The sequence below is a fragment of the Natator depressus genome, chromosome 2 (assembly GCF_965152275.1).
Source record: "Natator depressus isolate rNatDep1 chromosome 2, rNatDep2.hap1, whole genome shotgun sequence".
Taxonomy (NCBI): domain Eukaryota; kingdom Metazoa; phylum Chordata; order Testudines; family Cheloniidae; genus Natator; species Natator depressus.
Genome location: NC_134235.1, coordinates 167548900 through 167571873, shown reverse-complemented (window position 1 = coordinate 167571873; position 22974 = coordinate 167548900). Strand labels below are relative to the sequence as shown.

Here is a 22974-nt window from a genome sequence, read left to right as displayed (position 1 = left end):
TGGAATGCATGGCTACCCACATAATTCTATCATTGATACTTCTGCCCCACATAGTTTATTTTTTAATATATATTATAAAATTAGAAATGTTGTAAATTCTGTCCTTTCAACATTTGCAAATGCCGTGATGGCCTTTCTGAAGCATGCATTTTAAAAATATAGAGTGCTGAGGCTTTTCTTCATTGGAGACAGCACCTTTAACTGTGCAACACTTAGAAATGGAAGAATTAAATTTGGTAATTAAGTGTTAAGAAGAAAATGAGTCACAGATTCTACAGAAGTAGATCCCTTATGTTGCATCCTTTGTGAAGTGCAGTGTTTCAGACGTGGCTTAAACAGAAAAAAAATGGAAACAATTTAGATACTAAATTATATTGGTAGATGTCTGTGCTAATTATGTTACTCAGTGATAAGTTACTAATAATAAACAGTGAGCAATGTGCTAGAAAAAACATGCAGCAAGACTGGAAAATACCCTTATAACATTCCAAGAAAATATATAGGGCCAATTCCTACTTGTTATTTATGTTATGGTAGCACCTAGAGGCCTCAACCAAGACCCATTATGCTAGGCTCCATACAAACATATCATGATAGACAGTCCCTTCCGAAAAGATCCTAGATTCTAAGTAGACAAGTCAGATGAAGGGTAGAAGAGGAAACAGCGGGACAAAGAAGTGAAGTGATTTGCTCAAGGCCACAGAGTAAGTCCGTGGCAGAATTCAGTATAAAACGTAGGTTTCCTATATCAGTGCAGTGCCCTACCAAGTAGACCACGCTTCCTGTTTTGTAAAGGCTGTTGGTCTTGGGGCCTGATCCAAAGCCCATCACAATCAATGGGAGTATTTCCACTGACTTAACTGATTTTGAATCAGGTCTTCTAAAAAGATGCTTTGCTGAATTAGGACCTTGAAGCTGATCCTGCAACGTGGTTATAATCCTCAACTCTCAGTGACTTCAGTGGAAGCTGAGGGCACTCCGCACCAAAGTATTAGGCCCTAAAGAGATCTTAACTATTAATATCACATTGTCTCTTCGTGTCTACTATGCATTTTTTTAAAAAAATTAAGATATATTTTTCAAAATTGTAATTATTTAACCAAGGTACTAAGAATATAAATCAGGGGTCTCAAACTCAGTTTAGTTTAGGGCCAGTGCCAGTCCTCAAATCCTCTCAGCAGGCCAATAATGTCACTCATGCTGCCCAGAACCCACCCCCCAAAACTCTGCCTCCCAAAAAACTCTGCCCCCCACCTGCCTGAGGCTCTGAGAGGGAGTTTGGGTGGGGGAGGAGGTCTGGGGTAGAGGACTGGGGTGCGGGCTCTGGGAGGGAGTTTGGGTGCAGAAGGGGTGAGAGGTTGGGTTCTGGGAGGGAGTTTGGGTGGGGGAGGGAGTCTGGGATGGGGCAGGGTGGGGGTGGCGTTGCAGGCTCTGGGAGGGAATTTGGGGGCAGGAGGGGGTGTGTGGGAAGGGGGTGCAGGCTCCAGGAGGGAGTTTGGGGGCTGGGTGGTGTGGGGAGGGGGTGCAGGCTCTGGGAAGGAGTTTGGGGGCGGGAGGGGGTGTGTGGGAAGGAGGAGGGGGTAGAGACTCTGGGAGGGAGTTTGGGGGCTGGGTTGTGGGGGAAAGGAGTGCAGACTCTGTGAGAGAGTTTGCGGGTAGCGGGTATAGGAAGGGGGTGCAGGCTCCAGGAAGGAGTTTGGGGGTGTGGGGAGGGGGTGCAGGCTCCAGGAGGGAGTTTGGGGGCTGGGTTGTGTGGGAAAGGGGTGCAGGCTCTGGGAGGGAGTTTGGGGGTGGGGGGCATAGGAAGAGGGTGCAGGCTCCAGGAAGGAGTTTGGGGGGTATGGGGAGGGGGTGCAGGCTCCAGGAGGGAGTTTGGGGGCTGGGTTGTGTGGGAAAGGGGTGCAGGCTCTGGGAGGGAGTTTGGGGGTGGGGGGCGTAGGAAGGGGGTGCAGGCTCTAGGAGGGAGTTTGGGGGCAGGAGGGGGTGTGTGGGAAGGGGGTGGATGTGCAGGCTATGGGAGGGAGTCGGAGAGTGCGGCGCTTATCTGGAGCTCCAAGGCGGGGAGGGCTGGGGGGCCTCAGCGCGCTGCTGCCCCCGCAGCTTCCCATTGGCCGCAGGGGCGCTTGGGGCGGGGGCAGCACGCGGAGGCCCCGCCCCGGGGAGGGGCCGGCAGCCACGTGGAGCGAGCAGGCAGAAGCCGCTCAGCTCCGCTGCGCTGCCGGGGCCCCGGGCTGCTTTAAATCGCCTGGGGGCGGGGGAGCGCCCGGGGGCGGCAGGTGGGGCTAAGGGAGAGACCCGGCCCCAAAACTGCTGGAGCCCTGCGGGCCACGGTGGGGAGGTTCGCGGGCCGCAGATGGCGAGTGCGAGTTTGAGACCCCTGGTATAAATGAACACCCATATGTACCATTAACTCATACACTGCCCTCCTACAACCTGAGAGACTTCATTTTACATTTTGCCTGAATAAGCAATGCTGAAAAGGGATCTTATGGCTGATTTATAACAGAACCTCATTAATTCACACTAATGACTGGAAGCCCTGTTACAAATTATTGAATTTTGTGATTCAGCAATTTTGCGAACAAACAGGTATAATAAATCACAAAATGTATTTCCTTCATTTCAGCAGTTGTATCTTAGTTTGTTATTCAGTATACCTCAGTGTGTGTTCGTAAATGTACTAATATGCTATGTATATGTTTTACAACTTTATAAAGCTTATATTTTAGAGATTTTATTTCCGTTTAGACAGGAAAATGTGTGCTTGGAGGTTGTCAGCATTGCATTTGTTAAAGAAACACTTCAGAGCACAGGAGAGCTGTGAATCAGAAATATGCATTCTGCTAAAAATAAGGAATTATTTTTCTAGCTAGGAAAATCAGTCCTCAACTTAGAAGACCCAGAAATGATTAAGGATGGATAAATGTTCCTTTTTGCTCTATTATTTAAATTATTAAAATTAATTGGATACTAAGTTTATCATAGCAAAGCTATCAAGTATTGATTTTTAGTCCTTGCTGGATAAATGCGCTCAGGGAATAAAAGCATTTCTCCAGTCTATCATGCTCCAGACACCCTTTATTGGGGTGGGGAAGAGGGCAGAGTGGAGAGAAGTAGGGAGCAGAACGGGACACATTTTCAACAATAAATCTTTTAAAGTTTCTGTAATTTACCAAGAGCAATGTAATTAAAGTATTATTCACCATATTATCAGTTTTATTGGTCACTGTGGGGCACACACATCAGAAGGACAGAAATATAGTGCCCTTGGAGGACACAAAATTACCAGAAGTAGAAACACTGTCTTACACAAAATAAATTATTAGCAGAAAAATCAAAGCAAAACAAAGATAACTAGAAATATGCATAATTGGCTAAAGGATATACGCACACATACATCAAAATATAAGTATCTAATGAGATAGCAACAGTCTGTGCAGGATCTTGGCTCTATCTGCTAAGTAATCTCAGACTGAGTGACTGTTCTCTACCTAACCTTTTAAGCTCTGGAAATTTTCGATAGATCCCTCAACCCAGAAATTCTCTCTGTCCTAGGGATAAATTTAATGAAATACAGACACGTTCTTCTTCATAGGTTTCTGTCTCTCGTTTTGAGTTCACTCCCTATTCTGCAAGGTTTTCTAAGCAAACAAGCAAAAAATCAGGAAAATCTTAGGGGTTTCCATCTCTGTCTTTGGGGACACCTTCTTTGTCTTTGATCCACATGAAAAGCTGAAATGTGTCTCCTAAATTAGCACCAATATATCTGTGACCAGAGAAGCCCCCATCTTGCAGAAAAAAAGGTTAACGGGTGACAGGAGAGAACCAGAGAGAGAGAGAGAGAGGTCAGCTGGCCAGTTGCAGAACATATAGAGAAGAAAGGAAACATTTGAATCAGAGCCAGGATTTTCCAAACTGTGTGTAAATATTGATCGAACAGAGAGAACTTTGAAAGACACATTATGGAGGTCCTGCCCGAACTACTTCCTTCATCTGAGGAGGAAGGAGCTCCCTCAGCAAACACTGCAGGTGGTTTCCTTGCCTGTATACAAAAGCTGGAAGGGATATTCAGCTCTATCAGATACATTGTTCCTGTGATGACTGTGACACAAAGGCAATGGCATTATTGCTCTTCACATGGGGAGGCTTTCAGGTCAGGACATGAGGCTCATTTATTTTGTTCAGAATTTAGGTGTCAGTTTGCTGTTGTTGGTTTCTTTTTTTCTGATTTATTCTGGGTCCGTTATAGCTCTTCAAAATTGAACTGTTGGTGTTTAGTAGCAACAACTGCAGTAGCAGAATTTTCCATTTTATTCAGGGCTCCTGTTGTGCATGGCACATGTTCTAGTCTTTGTAATTAAAGCACCCTGCTGCCATGGCAATAAATATTCTATGCACAATTGTAGGTTTAAAATAGCTAAATTTAGTGTTTTGCTAATTACTTGTAATAATTTAGTATTTTAATTGTAATATTATAGTAATTTACTTGAGTTAAAATGAACTGATACATTTAAATCATGCTCATTCTCAATATCCAGTTCTCACTCTGAAGTGGTGTAATCCACGGAGGGGGCAGAATTTGCCTGGGCCACAGATATGATCTTGCTGCTATCTATGCTTTTTAATGCTTCACTGATGCAGAGACTTGCTCAGTCCACTGGAACTCATCAGATGTCAGAAACACCCCCTAATTTATTGTACTGTTATGTCATCTCCTTTGAAGCACTGAGGGACCCAGTGCCTTTTAAAGTGTCTTGGAATTCAGTGCAAAGAGGACTGGTTGTGAATGGTTGGATTTGGGGTCACAAGATGAAAACAATGCAGAACCTCTGTTTTGAAGGATAACCAAATCTTGTATGTGAATGTGCTGCCTCTCCTGGTTTTCCTCCCCATAGTGACAAGCATTGTCCGGCTATTCCGGAAGGAAGGACAGGAGACATTTGACATGGGTTTAACCAGGCTGCAACTTTATTGTTAGATGTTTGGGACTACCCGGCAGATAAAAGTGTACAGTGCAGGTAACCCCATGTTCATTTCATAATTGCTCAGGGGGCTTCGGCCAACTCCCCCTCTTTTTTCCATCCAGGTCCCCCCAGCCCATCCATTGCTGGGACCTTACCATCCACCACCCCTCGTAGGAGGGTTAAGATGGGCTATGAGAAAGGGGGATTGGCTCCCAGCCATACCAATCATAGGAGTCCGCAATACCCCCCCCCCCCCGCGCTTCCGTTCCTTTAATGAACACCTCCTTTTTAAGTCCTTTTCTAAGCCATTTATATGGTCACTGTATACCTTCCCTATAGAGTACCTGCACTGGACATCTGCCGCACACTTATATAATGAGTTGCGGCATATGGCTTACTGCCCTTCATGCCATGCATGAACAGAGCCCTTCCTGAACCCGCTGTGGGGAAGGCGAAAAAATCCGTACTGCAGCTAGGCCAATCTGGTGGTAAGGGAAAAATTCCTTCTCAGCCCCCCTAAAAAGGGGTGGCTACTGCAATGCAGGTCTTGACCAAACTGGTATTTCACCACCTCAGGGAGAGGGAGGTGGGTGCTGCCCCATCCTGCTCCATGTAAAAGGGGGCTTCATGCACAGGGCTGCCCCTTTTAAACTCTTCTGCCCATCCAGTTCCCAAGGGATGAATCAGCATCACCACACTGGCCTCTTGTCCCCTTTTGCAGCAGTTCTCCTCTCTCCTTCCCCACCCCCAAAGCCATAAAGCACTGCTCCCTCCATTCAACCAGCCAGACAAATTCCTAATTGCTTAAAGGGGTGGGGTGGTTATTTTCTCCATTTCTCACTAATTAAGGTATTGACATTGATTTTGTTGATAAGGGCAGAAATGATCAACTGCAGTGTAACCCCCCTGCTGAGCAGTAGCAGATGTCCAGTGCCTCTCAGGTTAGCTTCCCATGGGAAGAGAAATCAGTGACATGGAGTCTGGGTATTATTCTTAGCGCCGCATGTTAAGTTTACACTATATACACCAGTCCTTGAACAGAGGTGGTCACAAACAGCCCACAAGCAATTCCGCTTTTCCAGAAATCTCAGCCAAAGCACCAATGTCTGGTTTCCAGGACGGAACTCTGCCCCAAGAATTGACACTCTCGAGATCACCTCAAATGAAGCTCTTGCCTGTTCAAAGGAATGTAGTGGTGGAACCTGGCAGGTGAGGTATCTGACTGAGCTGTTTGTGCTGGAGTATATATGAAGTGGCAGGTTGTGTTCCCCTAAACTACTACAGTAATGGTTGCTTCTCAGACATAACTGAAAATTGTTTCATTCTGATGCTAACTATTTTTACTCGCTTACTGATTCTTACCACTTTTCTCCCTCTTCTTCTTTAAAATGAATATACCCATTATTGAAACAGATTCTCAGATGCCCCTAGTTTACACTGGCACTGTGCCATCTGCCCTGTTCTACCCTTTCCCACTTCTGGCATGCCCACTCTGAAAAGTGGTGGAGTAGTGGGTGGTGTAAATCTAGGTATGCTAATCAAAGGGAATCCTGGTCGTCTCTGATGAAAAAAAGAAATCTGCTGCATTGGAATGAATTTTCTGTATACTTTGAAGGCAAAATAAGTAGGATTCAGCCCAGATGGTAGCCAAGGGTTATACCTGTGTGTGAATGACACAAATGCAACAAAAGCTTATATGATTTAGAGCAATTTTTCCCAGTAAGTTACTGGATGTTCTTAAGGAACTTAATCTTCCGACAGGCAGGGTGGATGCTCTTCTCACATGGCTAGTAAGAGCAAATGGAGAGGCTGAGGTTGTTAATACATCCCTGTGGCAGGAGAGGATGTCATTGTGCCTTAAGCAAGTTGTTGTTAGGTCATAAAAACAGTTCTCAAGCAGCTTCTAATCTTACCTTTTTGGGAAAACCTTTTGAGAAATGTGATGACATGACAACTTTGGAGCCCTCCAGAATCCTCCTATTTTCTCAGTACTTGTTAGTGGGGTTTTCAGTGTGGTTTGGCAGAGACTGCAGTAGTTACATTGGTTTGTGACCTAACAAGAGCAAAAGACAAATACACATGCTACTAGATCTATTAGCAGGCTTTTCATAACTGGCTCTCTTTCAAACACTTATACGGACCCCATCACCAGAGTATCTGAGCACCTCACACTTTGTAACGTATATGTCAGAACATCACCCCCGTGAGGCAGATGAGAACTAATAGCCCCATTTTACACACAGGGAACTGAGGAAGTCTGTGACACAGCAGGAAACTAAACCTGGATGTCCTAAGGTCTAATCACTTGGACCAGCCTTCTGTGCCATCCACACTTTTATTGAACTGCCACAATGCCTATTTGGGATAGGCTGTATTGCTCATTAGTTATTCTATTCTTTCCTTTCTGAGAGGTGCTAGGGACTGTTCTTTGGACAGTGTGTGCCTAACAATCTCTTTTCTGTGGTGCAGCTCCCTGAACATTTTTTTTGTTCAACAAATACGTGAGCTAAGTGAGGAATAGTATGAGGCAGTTTGGCCTGTAGGGCCATCAATAAGCAGGATTCATGACTGTCATTACTATCAGACCAGATGGTTCATTGTCTTTGCTTTCCCAGTGCCTGACTAAGTTTGGAATAGGGAGGAGAGAAAGCAGTTACAAGTCATTCTGGGTAAGGTCAAGGTGATGGTTGTGGGTAAGAGGTATGATTGCTCTGAGATGGGGAGGCAGCTGTCACTGTTGGTGCACTTTATTTATAACACATCTAATAGGTTCACAGTGTAGTGTTGCTTTTGGATTTCATCTGCTCTGGAATCTCAGGTGGTATCAGTGACCAGCATCTCTTTTCTCAGTCATTTGCCTGGAGGGAGGTTGTAGTTTGTTCCAGGGAATGGTTCTCTCTCTTTATATATCTTTTTAAAACTATCTGCATGTGCTCTGAGAGATTAAATTGGGGGCATCTTAGATTAAACAACAATAAGGAAAGTCTCGGTAAGGAAATATTGAGCCTTCCACTTCTAGCTTCAAATTCAGTCCAGGCTGGTAGTCCAGACTCTCCCTGTTGATGTCTGTTGTGTGGCCTTTGTAAAATGAATTGTTAGTTGTAGTTCCTCTTGTGTCCATATTGCCAAATCCATTACTATCATTGTCACCCTTGTTGGCAGTTTTAAGAGACAGACTGAATTGGCATAGAGTCAAATATCCTGGAGGTGTTTCTTCCAGAATATTGTTGTCACATCAGGCAACCAGTATGAGAAAATAAAAGTTTATTAAGCATATTATGTGACGGATATCAAAGCTGCCACTTTATAAATGTGTGAGAGGATTAAGGCTATAGTCCTGCTAAGCCAACAGGTTTCTAAGTGACCTGTAACTGCGAGTTTGGAAACTCGCACTATTGCTATGCATATTGTGTCTGTTTTGAGAATGAACAAAAGAATTAAATCTTACATAGCTCTCACTCTGGTAACCTTCCAGAGAACTAAAATCATTTAGAAGATCTGCCTCGGTCAAGATCATATCTTTCACATGAAAAGTCATCTTCCTGCAGAAGCCACGCAGTCCACATGATTTTGAGATGGAATACCCAATCACACATTAATTTTGGGTAGCCAATCCAAAATATTAAAAATTGACCCTCATCTTGTATCATTTTATGATATTATGTGACATAATGTAACTTATTTTGATGGCAAGAATAATTCTGGGGATACAATAGCAAGTGCATCTGATTCAAAGATTGTTTTAGATGACCCAGGCAAAGGGAATTTGTCTCTGTTATTCACCCTAAATTCAGCATATTTCTAAAAAAATATGTACATGGAAACATCTGTGGAGAATAGATTACAAGTTAAATGTCTGATATTAGTGGGCATTAAGTTGCTGTATTTTTTTATAGCACAACTATCCAAGAAAGAGAAAATAACTATTTCCTCAAAAGGCTTTTAAAAATACTTTAGTACCCATTTCTTAGACGTTGAGCAGAGTCAAGAAAGTTACATTATAGAAAACTAGAGTCCAGGAAAGCTATATTAATTTACAGCGATGAAAAGTCCCTGAGGACACAACAATCACATGGAGTTAAACACACAGAGTCACAGAAAGATCTGCCAGCTAACGGCATCCACTTAGCATGGCCATGAGGGCTACATGCACACTCTTATCTAGACAGACTTGCAAGATTAATTCCACCCAACAGAGTGAGCTGAAAGTGAGGAGAAAAGTGAAAAGGTGGGGGAAGGATGGGATGACACCTGTGTGAGAGCTAAGAGCTCTGTAACAAAAGCACTGGGGAGCTACTTTTCTGACAGATCAGTTGCAGATGTCAGTAGATTTATTAATTTAAAAGTATTCTGGTATTGTGCAGCTCTGCGCAATTCATATTGCTCAATGTCACCAAAATCTGATTTCCTATTACCCCATTCCACTATAAAGACCTAAGAGATGAGATTAGCTTTATAGCGTACTCTGACGGTCATCAGACCTGAGCTTTGTTGGACTAACGGGGGAAGGACAAAACCTCCTGAAGTGAAAAGGTTTGGATTTCAGCAAGTGAAGGGTAAAATGCATACTGACAAAAGAACATGCCTGTGAGTGTTATTCATTCACGATTCCTTTGTGAATAGCCACTGCTTAACAGCTGGTTTTGGACCTCTGACTTTAATCTTTATTGATCCCACTATTGTGCAGTCAATGGCAGACATGATGCCCAGTGAGCTTCCCTAGCTAAATTTGCCATTGGAGAATCTGAGAGAACCTCTGAAGGGACCAGCAAAGTGTCAGGCAAGTACAATGGAGAATAACACATTAGTACCTGGAAGCAGCTCATGAGACAATGGAGATTTCAGTGAAATCCTGCATCCGACGAAGTGGGTATTCACCCATGAAAGCTTATGCTCCAATACGTCTGTTAGTGTATAAGGTGCCGCAGGACTCTCTGCCACTTTTAGTGAAATTCATGATGCTGTTAAACTAGCCGATGATGTGGGTGCATTTGTGGTCACTTAACAAGATTATGCATAGTCCTGTCCTCACAAATTAAAAATATAAATTTGCAGGTCTATGAAACAAGAGCACCTAGATTATCGGTCTGTTTTAAATGAAAGTAAAGAACAGTTGCACCTTTTTCATAATCTTTTAATAGCTAAGGAATTTGTCCGAAGATGTGATTCATAGCATCCCACTTTTGGAAGTGTCTAACTAGAATTTCAGAGTATTTGTGTAACGCTACTTACCATTTACTGAACTCTTTTGCACAGCTTTTGCTTTGGATTAGTACTGTATAAATATAATATATTGAAATGCCAGCCTGAATATTTATTGCACTGAATTTGGTATTGTAATTTACATTTATTATACAGTCAACGCTTTATACACTATCCAAGCTTGTAGGCCTTTATGATGCAAGATTGATCATTGTTGTTCTGAACAATCACACCTTCAGAAAGCCTCCCTATGGATCCCCGTAGCAGCGAAACAGTTTATCACTACAGAAAACATCCCACCACACTCCCTTGCTATTAAAAAGAAGGTGGTGCCGTTTTTTTTTTACATTCATTTAAAATAGCCAGGTAATCTAGATGGTCTTGTTTCATAGACCTGCAAAGTTATATTTTTAACTTGTGCAGGCACAAATATAGATGACCATAAAATGTGCCAACATCATTCACCACACTAACAGCAGCAAGAAGTCCTGTATGATGCAAGGTAGATCTCATATATTCTTTGCAGGCACAACTCCACAAATCCTTCCAGTGGGTCTATAGAATGCCTTGAATGTATTTATCTGAGATTTATACACTGGGGATATTTTAACAAGTTGCTCTTTCTATTTGGTGCTCTTTCTGAAAGTTAAAATTCCAGGACTATTTTGTATACTTTGAGGCATATTAAAGAGTTTTTAGAATACAGGATTCTTTATTTTTCTTCATGCAAGCTTTTAAACCTGAGCTAGAAAACGGGTGGATGTTTTGCTTTTCTGTCGACTTATTTGTGGTTGTACTAGTATTTCCATCCACTTTTAAGGGCTCTGGCAGATCCCCATCTCTCCTCCACCCACATGCTTACTCTATACATCCTGCTTGGGCAAGCTCCTCACTCTCCTTTTATTATTCCCAGGTCTATTGCAAGATTTCCCATATTTTTTTTTTCCCTTTTCTAGTTTGTTTAGGGGTGTAGATTAAAAAAAATGGTTAGAAACGAGGTCAGTTTGTGAATATGTGATTGGTTCTTCCTCTCTCCTCACCCAAAGTGGAGGTGATAATTCTCCAAAAGAAAAATCCTTACCACATTTCTGACATCTGTTTCAATTTTTATTTTAATATTGTTTCCACCAGCTTTATTGGTTCAACATCACTCACAACTTTAAGTTTTCTTGAAAATTACTTTTTCTATCTCCTCCATAGCCCTGTTTTTGTTTACCCATTTGAAACATCTTGAATACCACTTATTTATTGCAAGCACTGTGGGTTTTTTTTGGTTTTTTTCCTGAGAATTTACTTGAGCGGAGACGGTCCTTTGTCCTCAGATCCAGTGATTTTTACAGTAAGCAGTAATTTACAGCACCTAAAATTTGCTACATTGCTAGGTATAGTTGTGACTGTGGTGATTGTGCAATGTGTTCACTTTAGAAACCAGCAAACTGTACTGTACAAGGACATCTGATAGCTGCTTTTTCCAGCTAAATATCACCACTGGGACTGTGATCTCTGAGAAAAATAACAAGGCAGGTTTGGTTAGTATTGCTGCAGTTTAGAACGTGAGTCTTGATGAGGGGGAAATCATTTGCGCTGTACTGGCTTTTCAGACTCTGGGCCAAAGAGTGAATCTTTCTGACAGCAAAACGAAGCTGTCAAGAACGCTTTTCCTGAGCTGCAGCTGGTCACCATTCCAATGTGACAATTCTCCCTCCTGCTTTTATTTTTTTTAATAGCTTGCTAATTCTGAAAGAAGAATAGATGTTTGTTTGAATGGAGCCAAGGGAATTTTAAACAAGAGCAGATGTGGTCCTGTAAAGAAAATACAGCAATCCATCTTTGTTCACAAGTTTGTTCAGGGAACTGAGAGAAGTGGTGTTTAGCTTAGTGAAAAGCGCACTTAAATCAAATGTCTGATGGCTAGTATGAAATTTTGCATTTGCTGCTTTTCTTCTTCAGGATCAGCATGAAATAGCATTTTTGAAACCATATATTATGGAGATTTAAAAATATTTGCCTCAAAAACAGCCTCTGAAAAATAAGCAGGCAAATGTAATGGGATAATGGAACACTTTGCACATGTTTGTTGTTCTGCAGTGGTCATCAAATTGAGGGCTGACTGTCAACACTGAGTAGAGATTTGTATTCCTCAAGCACATGAGCAGATTTGTCTTTACCAGATGGTATCAGATATAGACAATAGGATTTAGGTCTAAATCAGTTCTCCCACTCTTTTGTGCACCAAGCCATACTTGCCAGGTTTCCTGCCAGGGGGTTCAGTGAGGGATGATTGGAGGAATCCTTTCCCCAAGTCATGGAGTGGAAGTGGATACACTGTCAGTGACCAGAACCCCAAATCTTGGTTCAAAGGGATATACCAGAAGTCCCTTTGGAGCTGGCCTTCAGGAATCCTGAGACCCACCTATACTGCATAGTGAACTACACTGATTCCTCTACTCCTCTTCACACACTTATACAGCATTTATAAATAAATACAATTGTCGCAAAAAACAAGTGCCTGGGTCAGCTGATAAAAAAAGGATGCTCCAGCTCAGTGACGGTAAAGAAAAATAGAATTGATTAGACCTTCCCACCATGGGGAAAGAAACCAAAAATAAACAATACCCTGACAACAAAGGTTACCATAAATAACAGCATAAGGATGTTAATCCATAATACTGTTAGTCTCATTAGCTAGCTCGAAACCAAATGTCCCGAGTTATCTTCATTTGCCTGTGGTTTCTATGGGGGGAGGGGGGGCGGGTTATCCTGTGCCTCAGGTTCTCATTTGCCAGCTTGCTTCATTTGCGTCTCCAGCTGGGCTTGGCTAAATGGCTCTTCTAGCCATTAGTGGTCTGGCTACCATCAGTATTAGTTTTTGCATAGGCTCATGCATTTGCTATTTGTCCTTTTCCTAGTTGGCCTTAAGGAAAGAATGCTGTAGTGATTAACAAACCAAGACAGAAACAAAAGAATGTATTCTCTTTAATACTTCACATCATATTCACTCATGCGGTACCAAAAAAATAAAAAATAAAAATAAAAAAAAAGCAAAGACAGAACAAGAAGGAGAACTGAATCTCAAAGGGAAAAACCCATCATAGCCTGCTAACAAGACAAACCTGTCCCAAGGTTCCTTACAAATCATATATAGATCATTATATACCAAAGAACTGGAAATACTCTCTCTCTCTCTCTCTCTCTCTCTCTCTCTGTGTATGTATATATATATATATATATATATATATATATATATATAAATTTTTTTTGCACTCCATGAACTGGTATTTTTATGGAAAACTGCAAAACCGATCATTTAGCACCAGATTCTTCTTTCAGTTATATCAGTGTAAATCCAAATAACTCCACTGATTATTGTCAATCATTTGAAATCACTGATGCTACCTAGGATGAGGTAGAATGTATAGAAATAAAAAGCGATGGAATGGATAAGACAGAGTCCGTCCGGGCAAAAATCACATTGGGGAAGAAAACTATTAGAGCCTCCCCTGGGATAGTGCTTGGGGTGTGCTATAGACCGCCGGGATCTAATTTGGATATGGATAGAGCCCTTTTTAATGTTTTTAAGAAAGTAAATACTAATGGAAACTGCATGATCATGGGAGACTTTAACTTCCCAAACATAGATTGGAGGACGAGTGCTAGTAATAATAATAGGGCTCAGATTTTCCTAGATGCGATAGCTGATGGATTTCTTCATCAAGTAGTTGCTGAACAGACTAGAGGGGATGCCATTTTAGATTTGGTTTTGGTGAATAGTGAGGACCTCATAGAAGAAATGGTTGTAGGGGTTAATCTTGGCTCAAGTGATCATGAGCTAATTCAGTTCAAACTGAATGGAACAAAAATAAATCTGCAACTAGGGTTTTTGATTTCAAAAGGGCTAATTTCAAAAATTAAGGAAATTAGTTAGGGAAGTGGATTGGACTGAAGAACTTATGAATCTAAAGATAGAGGAGGCCTGGGATTACTTTAAATCAAAGCTGCAGAAGCTATCGGAAGCCTGCATCCCAAGAAAGGGGGAAAAATTCATAGGCAGGAGTTGTAGACCAAGTTGGATGAGCAAGCATCTCAGAGAGGTGATTAAGAAAAAGCAGAAAGCATACAGGGAGTGGAAGATGGGAGGGATCAGCAAGGAAAGCTACCTTATTGAGGTCAGAACATGTAGGGATAAAGTGAGACAGGCTAAAAGTCAAGTAGAGTTGGACCTTACAAAGGGAATTAAAACCAATAGTAAAAGGTTCTATAGCCATATAAATAAGAAGAAAACAAAGAAAGAAGAAGTGGGACCGCTAAACACTGAGGATGGAGTGGAGGTTAAGGATAATCTAGGCATGGCCCAATATCTAAACAAATACTTTGCCTCAGTCTTTAATAAGGCTAAAGAGGATTTTACGGATAATGGCAGCATGACAAATGGGAATGAGGATATGGAGGTAGATATTACCATATCTGAGGTAAAAGCGAAACTCGAACTGCTTAATGGGACTAAATCGGGGGGCCCAGATAATCTTCATCCAAGAATATTAAAGGAATTGGCACCTGAAATTGCAAGCCCATTAGCAAGAATTTTTAATGAATCTGTAAACTCAGGAGTTGTACTGTATGATTGGAGAATTGCTAACGTAGTTCCTATTTTTAAGAAAGGGGAAAAAAGTGATCCGGGTAACTACAGGCCTGTTAGTTTGACATCTGTAGTATGCAAGGTCTTGGAAAAAATTTTGAAGGAGAAAGTAGTTAAGAACATTGAAGTCAATGGTAAATGGGACAAAATACAACATGGTTTTACAAAAGGTAGATCGTGCCAAACCAATCTGATCTCCTTCTTTGAGAAAGTAACAGATTTGTTAGACAAAGGAAACGCAGTGGATCTAATTTACCTAGATTTCAGTAAGGCGTTTGATACCGTGCCACATGGGGAATTATTAGTTAAATTGGAAAAGATGGGGATCAATATGAACACTGAAAGGTGGATAAAGAACTGGTTAAAGGGGAGACTATAACGGGTCCTACTGAAAGGTGAACTGTCAGGCTGGAGGGAGGCTACCAGTGGAGTTCCTCAAAGATCAGTTTTGGGACCAATCTTATTTAATCTTTTTATTACTGACCTCGGCACAAAAAGTGGGAGTGTGCTAATAAAGTTTGCGGTTGATACAAAGTTGGGAGGTATTGCCAATTTACAGAAGGACCGGGATATCATACAGGAGGATTTGGATGACCTTGTAAACTGGAGTAATAGTAATAGGATGAAATTGAATAGTGAGAAGTGTAAGGTCATGCATTTAGGGATTAATAACAAGAATTTTAGTTATAAGCTGGGGACGCATCAATTAGAAGTAACGGAGGAGGAGAAGGACCTTGGAGTATTGGTTGATCATAGGATGACTATGAGCCGTCAATGTGATATGGCTGTGAAAAAAGCTAATGCGGTCTTGAGAAGCATCAGGAGAGGTATTTCCAGTAGGGATAAGGACGTTTTAGTACCATTATACAAGGCACTGGTGAGACCTCACCTGGAATACTGTGTGCAGTTCTGGTCTCCCATGTTTAAGAAGGATGAATTCAAACTGGAACAGGTACAGAGAAGGGCTACTAAGATGATCCGAGGAATGGAAAACTTGTCTTATGAAAGGAGACTCAAGGAGCTTGGCTTGTTTAGCCTAACTAAAGGAAGGTTGAGGGGAGATATGATTGCTCTCTATAAATATATCAGAGGGATAAATACCGGAGAGGGAGAGGAATTATTTAAGCTCAGTACCAATGTGGACACAAGAACAAATGGATATAAACTGGCCACCAGGAAGTTTAGACTTGAAATTAGATGAAGGTTTCTAACCATCAGAGGAGTGAAGTTTTGGAATAGCCTTCCAAGGGAAGCAGTGGGGGCAAAAGATCTATCTGGCTTTAAGATTAAACTCAATAAGTTTATAGAGGAGATGGTATGATGGGATAACATGATTTTGGTAATTAATTGATCTTTAAATATTCATGGTAAATAGGCCTAATGGCCTGTAATGGGATGTTAGATGGGGTGGGATCTGAGTTACCCAGGAAAGAATTTTCTGTAGTATCTGGCTGGTGAATCTTGCCTATATGCTCATGGTTTAGCTGATCGCCATATTTGGGGTCGGGAAGGAATTTTCCTGCAGGGCAGATTGGAAGAGGCCCCAGAGGTTTTTCGCCTTCCTCTGTAGCATGGGGCATGGGTCACTTGCTGGAGGATTCTCTGTTCCTTGAAGTCTTTAAACCACGATTTGAGGACTTCAATAGCTCAGACATAGGTAAGGTTTTTTGCAGGAGTGGGTGGGTGAGATTCTGTGGCCTGCGTTGTGCAGGAGTCAGACTAGATGATCATAATGGTCCCTTCTGACCTTAGTATCTATGAATCTATGATTCGCACCAGTGCAAATAAGAGCAGAATCTGCCTACAGAGAAGTATTTTCAGTTTTTGCTCTTTTCCCATTGTGAGGCCAGTCAGCAGCTGCATTCTCTTGTGCTACCACTCTCATGACATTAGGCAGGGGCAGTAATCCTACTAAGTGTCCCATCAGCATGGCATTGTTGCTTCCATGTATCACAGGGGCTGGCCATCAGAATGTCAATAAACTAAAGTAAAATAAAAAAGCATAAAATTAACTAAATCTTCAGTGTGTACATAATGCAAATTTCATTGGTCATGCACTGAAACTTTGAGAGGTAATTTGCCTATTCAGAAAACACTTAATTGAAATGTGTGTGTTTATTTAACCTGCGAGATTCTCATCATCCTCAAACCAAGGTCTTTGACAAATGGTAAATTCTCAGATAGCAGTAACAGCTGAGGGACAAACAGTGTGCACATTATAGTCCAGATTGATTGAACCTACATAGATTAGGGTTGCAGACAGACCAAAAGGGCAGTAAAGAGGGGGTAGGTGAGAGTGGGGCCATGGCCCAAGCACCCTCTATGTTTGGAAGCATGGAATCAAGTTGGCACGTTGTACCCTTTCAAACAGTGACAATTATTCCACCAACATCTGCTCCCCAACAAGAATTCTGGCTGAGTCAGCCAGAATTTCTCCTGGAACTACAGCTGTACCATGGTCATCCTCTCATGTGCATGCACGCACATGTGCGCATGTACACACACACACACACACACACACACACACAGTTCAGGCCATGGCTGAAAACCAAAAGGTAGAGGATAAAATTACTGTATGTTATACTATAGTTTCACACAAAGCCAATAACACAATATGGAAGGTACCCTAAGAATGTTACACACACACACACTAGCAGAATTCTACCTGCCCTTACATACACGTTTCCACTAAAACGAATGGAATTCCCACTGTCCCCCCACCCAACCACACACAGTTCCTATTTAATCCCCATGTTGTCCTATGTAATGTAAGATGTACAATAAACTATTTGCATCAATGAAGAAAATGTGCTGTAAAAGTTACAGCTATGTGGTACTGCGAATATTTTAGGAGGACATCTTTGGCCTTACCTTGCCCATAACAAAGATTAGGCAGGCAGTGTATCTCCTATTGTTTTATGCTTTTCGGTTTACATAGAATTGAACAGAAGAGACCTTTCTAACAAGGAGTTAGAGGTGTATGGATTATGTGTCGGTTAGTGTAACAGTTGTTTGTTCCCTGGTATTTATTACTGAGTTTTTTAACATGCAAGCTGATAGTTGGAGCTGTTCTGTAATGAACTCACAGCAAGCAGCTGTTCCTGTTGTGTTTAGAACAAAGGGATCCAGCTTAGTAAATTAATTCTTAATTGTTTGTGGAGACTCAAGGAAGTGTAGTAATTAGAGATGGGCTCTAGCTGCAAAGTTTTCAATAGTCCTCTTTTTTCAGAGGTGCTGTGCCATTTACTTTAATTGGACTTGCAGGTGCTCAGCAGGTCTGAAAGTCAGGTGCTGTGATTTTAAGGTCCTTCTAGAGGGAGTCTACAAGGGATCTGAGAAGGTTTCTGGAATCTACAGGCAGAAAGACTTGGGAATTCTTGCTCTGAGCAAGTTTCAGCTTGTCTCACCTCAGCAAGGACACAGGTTATCTCACTGTGACCATATAGCCATTTGTTTTGGGAACAGAACTGGCAAGGGGCCAAAGTAGATGGTAGTCAGGAGATGCACCAATGGCAGAGGGGAGAGGAGGTGGTAGGCAGTGTTTTGTTGAGGCTCTTTGCAGGGTTAGAAGAAAGCTTAATTAATTATTGGTGTTGTGGAACACAGGTCATTTAGGATCAGTATAGCCATCAGTACTCTTAGGGTTAAGTTCTCAGAGCTGGGTGCTGAGATCTTTTGAATATCTGGTTGCATTAGATAGCTCACATTTAGGAACCTGAGATCTCTCAAAAATGCAGCCCCAATCATGGATGCTAATCACTTTTGAAACAATGGCCCTAAAATGTTAATCACATTTTTATTAATCAATGGTATTTAGAAATAATGAGTTTTATTAAATGTTCAATAGAATACAAAGTGTTCATGTGAAAGTCATATGTTATAAGACTATTCTACTATGTCAGAAATAAATATATTATTGACCGTTATGAGTTCTGTTCATACTACATTAGTTTGGTGAGAATGTTTTCATATTAAATGAAATGGTTCACAAGAAGACATATTTATCAGATGAGCAAGGAATGGCGGTTTTTTTTACGATACTCAAGATCTGTGGGAATATTAAGAGGCTCCCAAAGTCTATTCTCCTTGCCTGAATCTCTTGCTCGAGAAGGTACACTGTCTCTAAAAGAAAACCCTCGTAGCCAGCTGCTTTAAAAACCTAGGATTATTAAGGCGGAAAACCTCAAAAAATTAGGTTAGAGTTTGATTTAACTAAGCATTAAAATGTTCAATTCATTTTCACCAAAGTCCATCCCGGGGGCCATTAGAGGTGCTGGGCCTAGCAGCATAACCAGCAAATGTGCGGAAATTAAATGAGAGATCTGAATCTTTAAAAAATGTGGTTCAAGCCTGGTGCTCCGGCCAAACATTTATACCCATCCTTATGTAGAACCAACTTTTTCCTTTCACTGTTGAAGTCAGTACTGTTGCTACAAGATGCAACTACCCGCACTTCCGTACATCTGAGGCTGTTGCGCTGCCTCAAAGACATGATACTTTTGCCCATTCTTCCAACACCAGTAGCCCATCCTGACACCAGTATTGCTCTTCTGCAGCCGATGTCTGGGGACTTGCAAGATGACTTTCCAGTGTAGTGGAAATCAGCGAGGTGGAGTCAGGGTGTAATCTAAGTGTACGTTGCTTTATTTGCATATATATATACACACCAATCCTGAAATGAAATGGTCAAGCGGCACAGAGGGCCATTTTAGGAATCTCAGCCCAGCACCGAAGCCCCATTCCCAGGAAGCAACTCTGCTTCTGAAGAATTGACACTAATCAGAGCTCAAGGCAGAGAGTAAACTCTCCTGCTCCTTACCCAGCTCTTTCTCTGCTGAAGCTGCTTCCTCACAAAACCTGGCACAACCCAAAACTGACAACAATACAGCATGTCTTCCTAAGAGTCAAAGCTTGCTTGCACACTAAGAAAAATAACTTTGAAGACTGTGTAACAGTGCCACCTGGTGATGCCTAGTATAATAATATATTTGACATAAAGAATGTATTATTATACATGGCTTCTTCCCCTGAGGTTGGGGGTTTTTTTGTTTTTTGGTGGGAGGGGGAGGGTTAACAAAAGTGCATGGATTTTAAAACTCATCCCAACTACATTAATATCCTTAGCATAATAAGAGATTATGAAATATTCTGATATTTAGAACAATTTCCCCTGATGACTTGATCATCCTTCTTTTTGGAGTTCACTACATCAGTTGTTTAGCTGGTTCCTTTCCCATTAGCACATTAACATCTCTCCCTAAATAGAAATAAATGCACTGTAAAATGAGAGTGTACACACATCCTGAATGGATGATTATACCAATACAAAATCAGATGGGGCTGGTTGAGGAGAAGAGTGGTTCTTCTTCTAAAGGTAGGGTTGCTGCCATCTGGCAATAAAAATAATGACTTGTCCCATGATGAATCTTCCCTTATTCTTTCCCCCTTCCCTTCTATTTTTCCCTTTTACCCTGTTCAGCCTCTTGGTACATACAGTACCTGATACATTTGTTATACTCTGTGTATTAATATCCTACATGAGTATGGCATCTTTCGTCCTGAAGGATCTCATCAAAACTATGGGCAAAAGCTTAACCTCACTTCTTTTGCAGTAGTCGGGTGGAATGGGACAAGATTCATTTGGCTGGCACAGGCCAGAATGGTTTAGGCGATGACAAGGGAAATGCAAGGGGAGGTACATCTTACTAGTACTCTAAAAAGCAGTGTTTGTCTTCAGTAATCCGTGATGCTGACTGCAAAATATGCAAATGGGGGTGGGGAATTGGAATGCCCTCTAAATAACAGACCAGAGCCCATTGACTTCAGTGGGACTTAAGCATGTGTATAAGTGCTTTCCTGAATACAGATGTGTTTCTGCATAAGGCAAAAGTCCTTTAATTTTTTATCGATTTATTTAGGAAGTTTTAAAAGGTAAATGTCAGAGACAAAATGATAATCATTACAACAGTGATCAAGACAGCTGCATACAGACTGGGCCAAATTATCTATAAATCAGCATAGCTGCTTTGAAGTCAATAACTCTGAAAAACTACTCTGTCCAAGTTTCCAGACATGTTCTAGATTTAAAACTTAATACCAGCTATCATTAAAAGAATTGTAGCACACGTCATTCCTCCATTCTATCTTCTGGTTTTCTATTGCACCCATCATTATCGTATTTAAGTGCTACTTTTGCTTTCATCTATTCGGCCATTTGCTTTTTTCCTATTTTAAATAAGTCTGCTTGTTTCTGAATTTTTGAATCCTCACTCTCTTTTGAAAAAATTAGGTAATTTTCTTTCCTTTTGGTATTCTAATTAGCAAGCTAGTTTCCTACTGAAGTGCTGATAATGAGGAGCATGCGGTTTTGCTGTATCTGAAAGGTGTGAACAAGCAGAGCTCTGTTTCATTCACAGAACAGCTAATACTAAAGCATTCATAATAGGGTACTTAAATTACAAGCTGTCCTCAAATATGGCAAAATTATGATCTAATTTCCAAATGGCCAAATTGCTGTATCTAGATGCTGCATTAATTAAAATAATTAAAACATAAACTGGTGGAAAACACATTTACCTGTAAAATATCTCTGGTTAAATAAACTTTTTGCAAGCCAAAGCAATGTAACCTCATATCCTAGACATTTTTATAGCAGCTTTGAAATGATGCTAGAATAGTCACACAACATATCCCTCTATAACCCTCAGCATTTTTAATATCTTTCAATGATAATCAAGTCACAGAAGCTAAAATGACCAATTTAGATCCTAGAATGGAGTCAGTCTATTACCATATCCATTACTGTTGCTGTGAAGTTCGGAGTGACTATGCTGTGCAGCATAACAATCATAAAGCCCTAGGTGATTACTGCTTTTTCACATTACTGTATATTCAATAATGGGACTCTTGTATTATGTTTAACAATTCAAAAGCATTAAATAGAGTGATTTTATTTTGAGGAGGGATTTTATTTGGTTGCTCTCCTGTCACAAAATTTAGTCCTTTCTGGGGCTCAGTGTGGTTTACTTTTAACACGTCTGGAGGATAGAAGAAGATTTACAGTGTGGAGGATGGAATTACATTGTCCGGTGAATGTTTTTAGGGTAATGGATGCAGTTTCAGCTTGTACATGCACGTGTGCAAAGCACAACAATTAAATGATTAAAACCTTTCAGTTTTATTTCTAAGAAGAAAAACTGCATGGAACATTAAGGAGGATTTTACTTTTGAAAAGCTTAATAAGTAAAATATTTAGAAGTGGCCTCATTTCATTTAAGTGGAATATATTATTTATGGTACATTACTGGGAGGAATATTTTTCTTAAGTAGTAGTTATGTAAACCAAGTTCTATGATACTGTTGTAGCTAGGATGAAATCAGTGGATGGAACTCTCTGAACTCTATAGAATTATTCACATGCTTTAAAGTCATACTTAAGTATTTTGCCAAACTGGGGCTTTGAACAGGGTCATCTCTGCTAAGAATACTTTTCAATACAGAATATAGGGTTCTCTTCATACGAGAGTAATGGGTTTGGCTGTCCAGCAATATTATGTGGAAAGGTACAGTAAAGCTGGGGAAAGTTGAGATCTCCTTGCAAAGACTAACTTTTTAACTGATTTGTGTCTTAACAGGAGTCCAGGAACACCTATTTAAAATTTGTTTTTGGCTAAGTAGTCACTGAATGGTGTAAAAAGAAAAGGAGTACTTGTGGCAGCTTAGAGACTAACAAATTTATTTGAGCGTAAGCTTTTGTGAGCTACAGCTCACTTCATCAGAAAGCTTATGCTCAAATAAATTTGTTAGTCTCTAAGGTGCCACAAGTTCTCCTTTTCTTTTTGCAAATACAGACTAATAGGGCTGCTACTCTGAAACCTGTCATTATGGATGGTGTAGGTGTTTATTTTCCAGTGAAAACAAATTAGTTTCCAGTGAGGTGTTATTTTTAAAACAAAACAAAAACAAAAACAAATTCCCCTACAGTAGCTGTAGCCCAGACATTGCATCATCTGTCTAATGCATAAGAACTGGAATTTGAGATTGACGTGAACCCTTCCAGCCTGTTGAACTGTTCTTAGTTCATACAATAAAAACAAAGAGCATAAATAGCAAAAAGCAAAATAGATTTTAAAAGTTTCCTGTTGTATAATAGAAGGTGGTATGGGTACAGAT

At 41.0% G+C, this 22974-nt stretch overlaps 1 protein-coding gene across 2 annotated transcripts in view; it reads left to right on the top strand.

Moving 5' to 3' along the window:
* The window catches only part of CNTNAP2 (contactin associated protein 2), a 1640949-nt gene that overhangs the window by 1315110 nt on the left and 302865 nt on the right, over positions 1–22974 (top strand). The window lies entirely within an intron of this gene.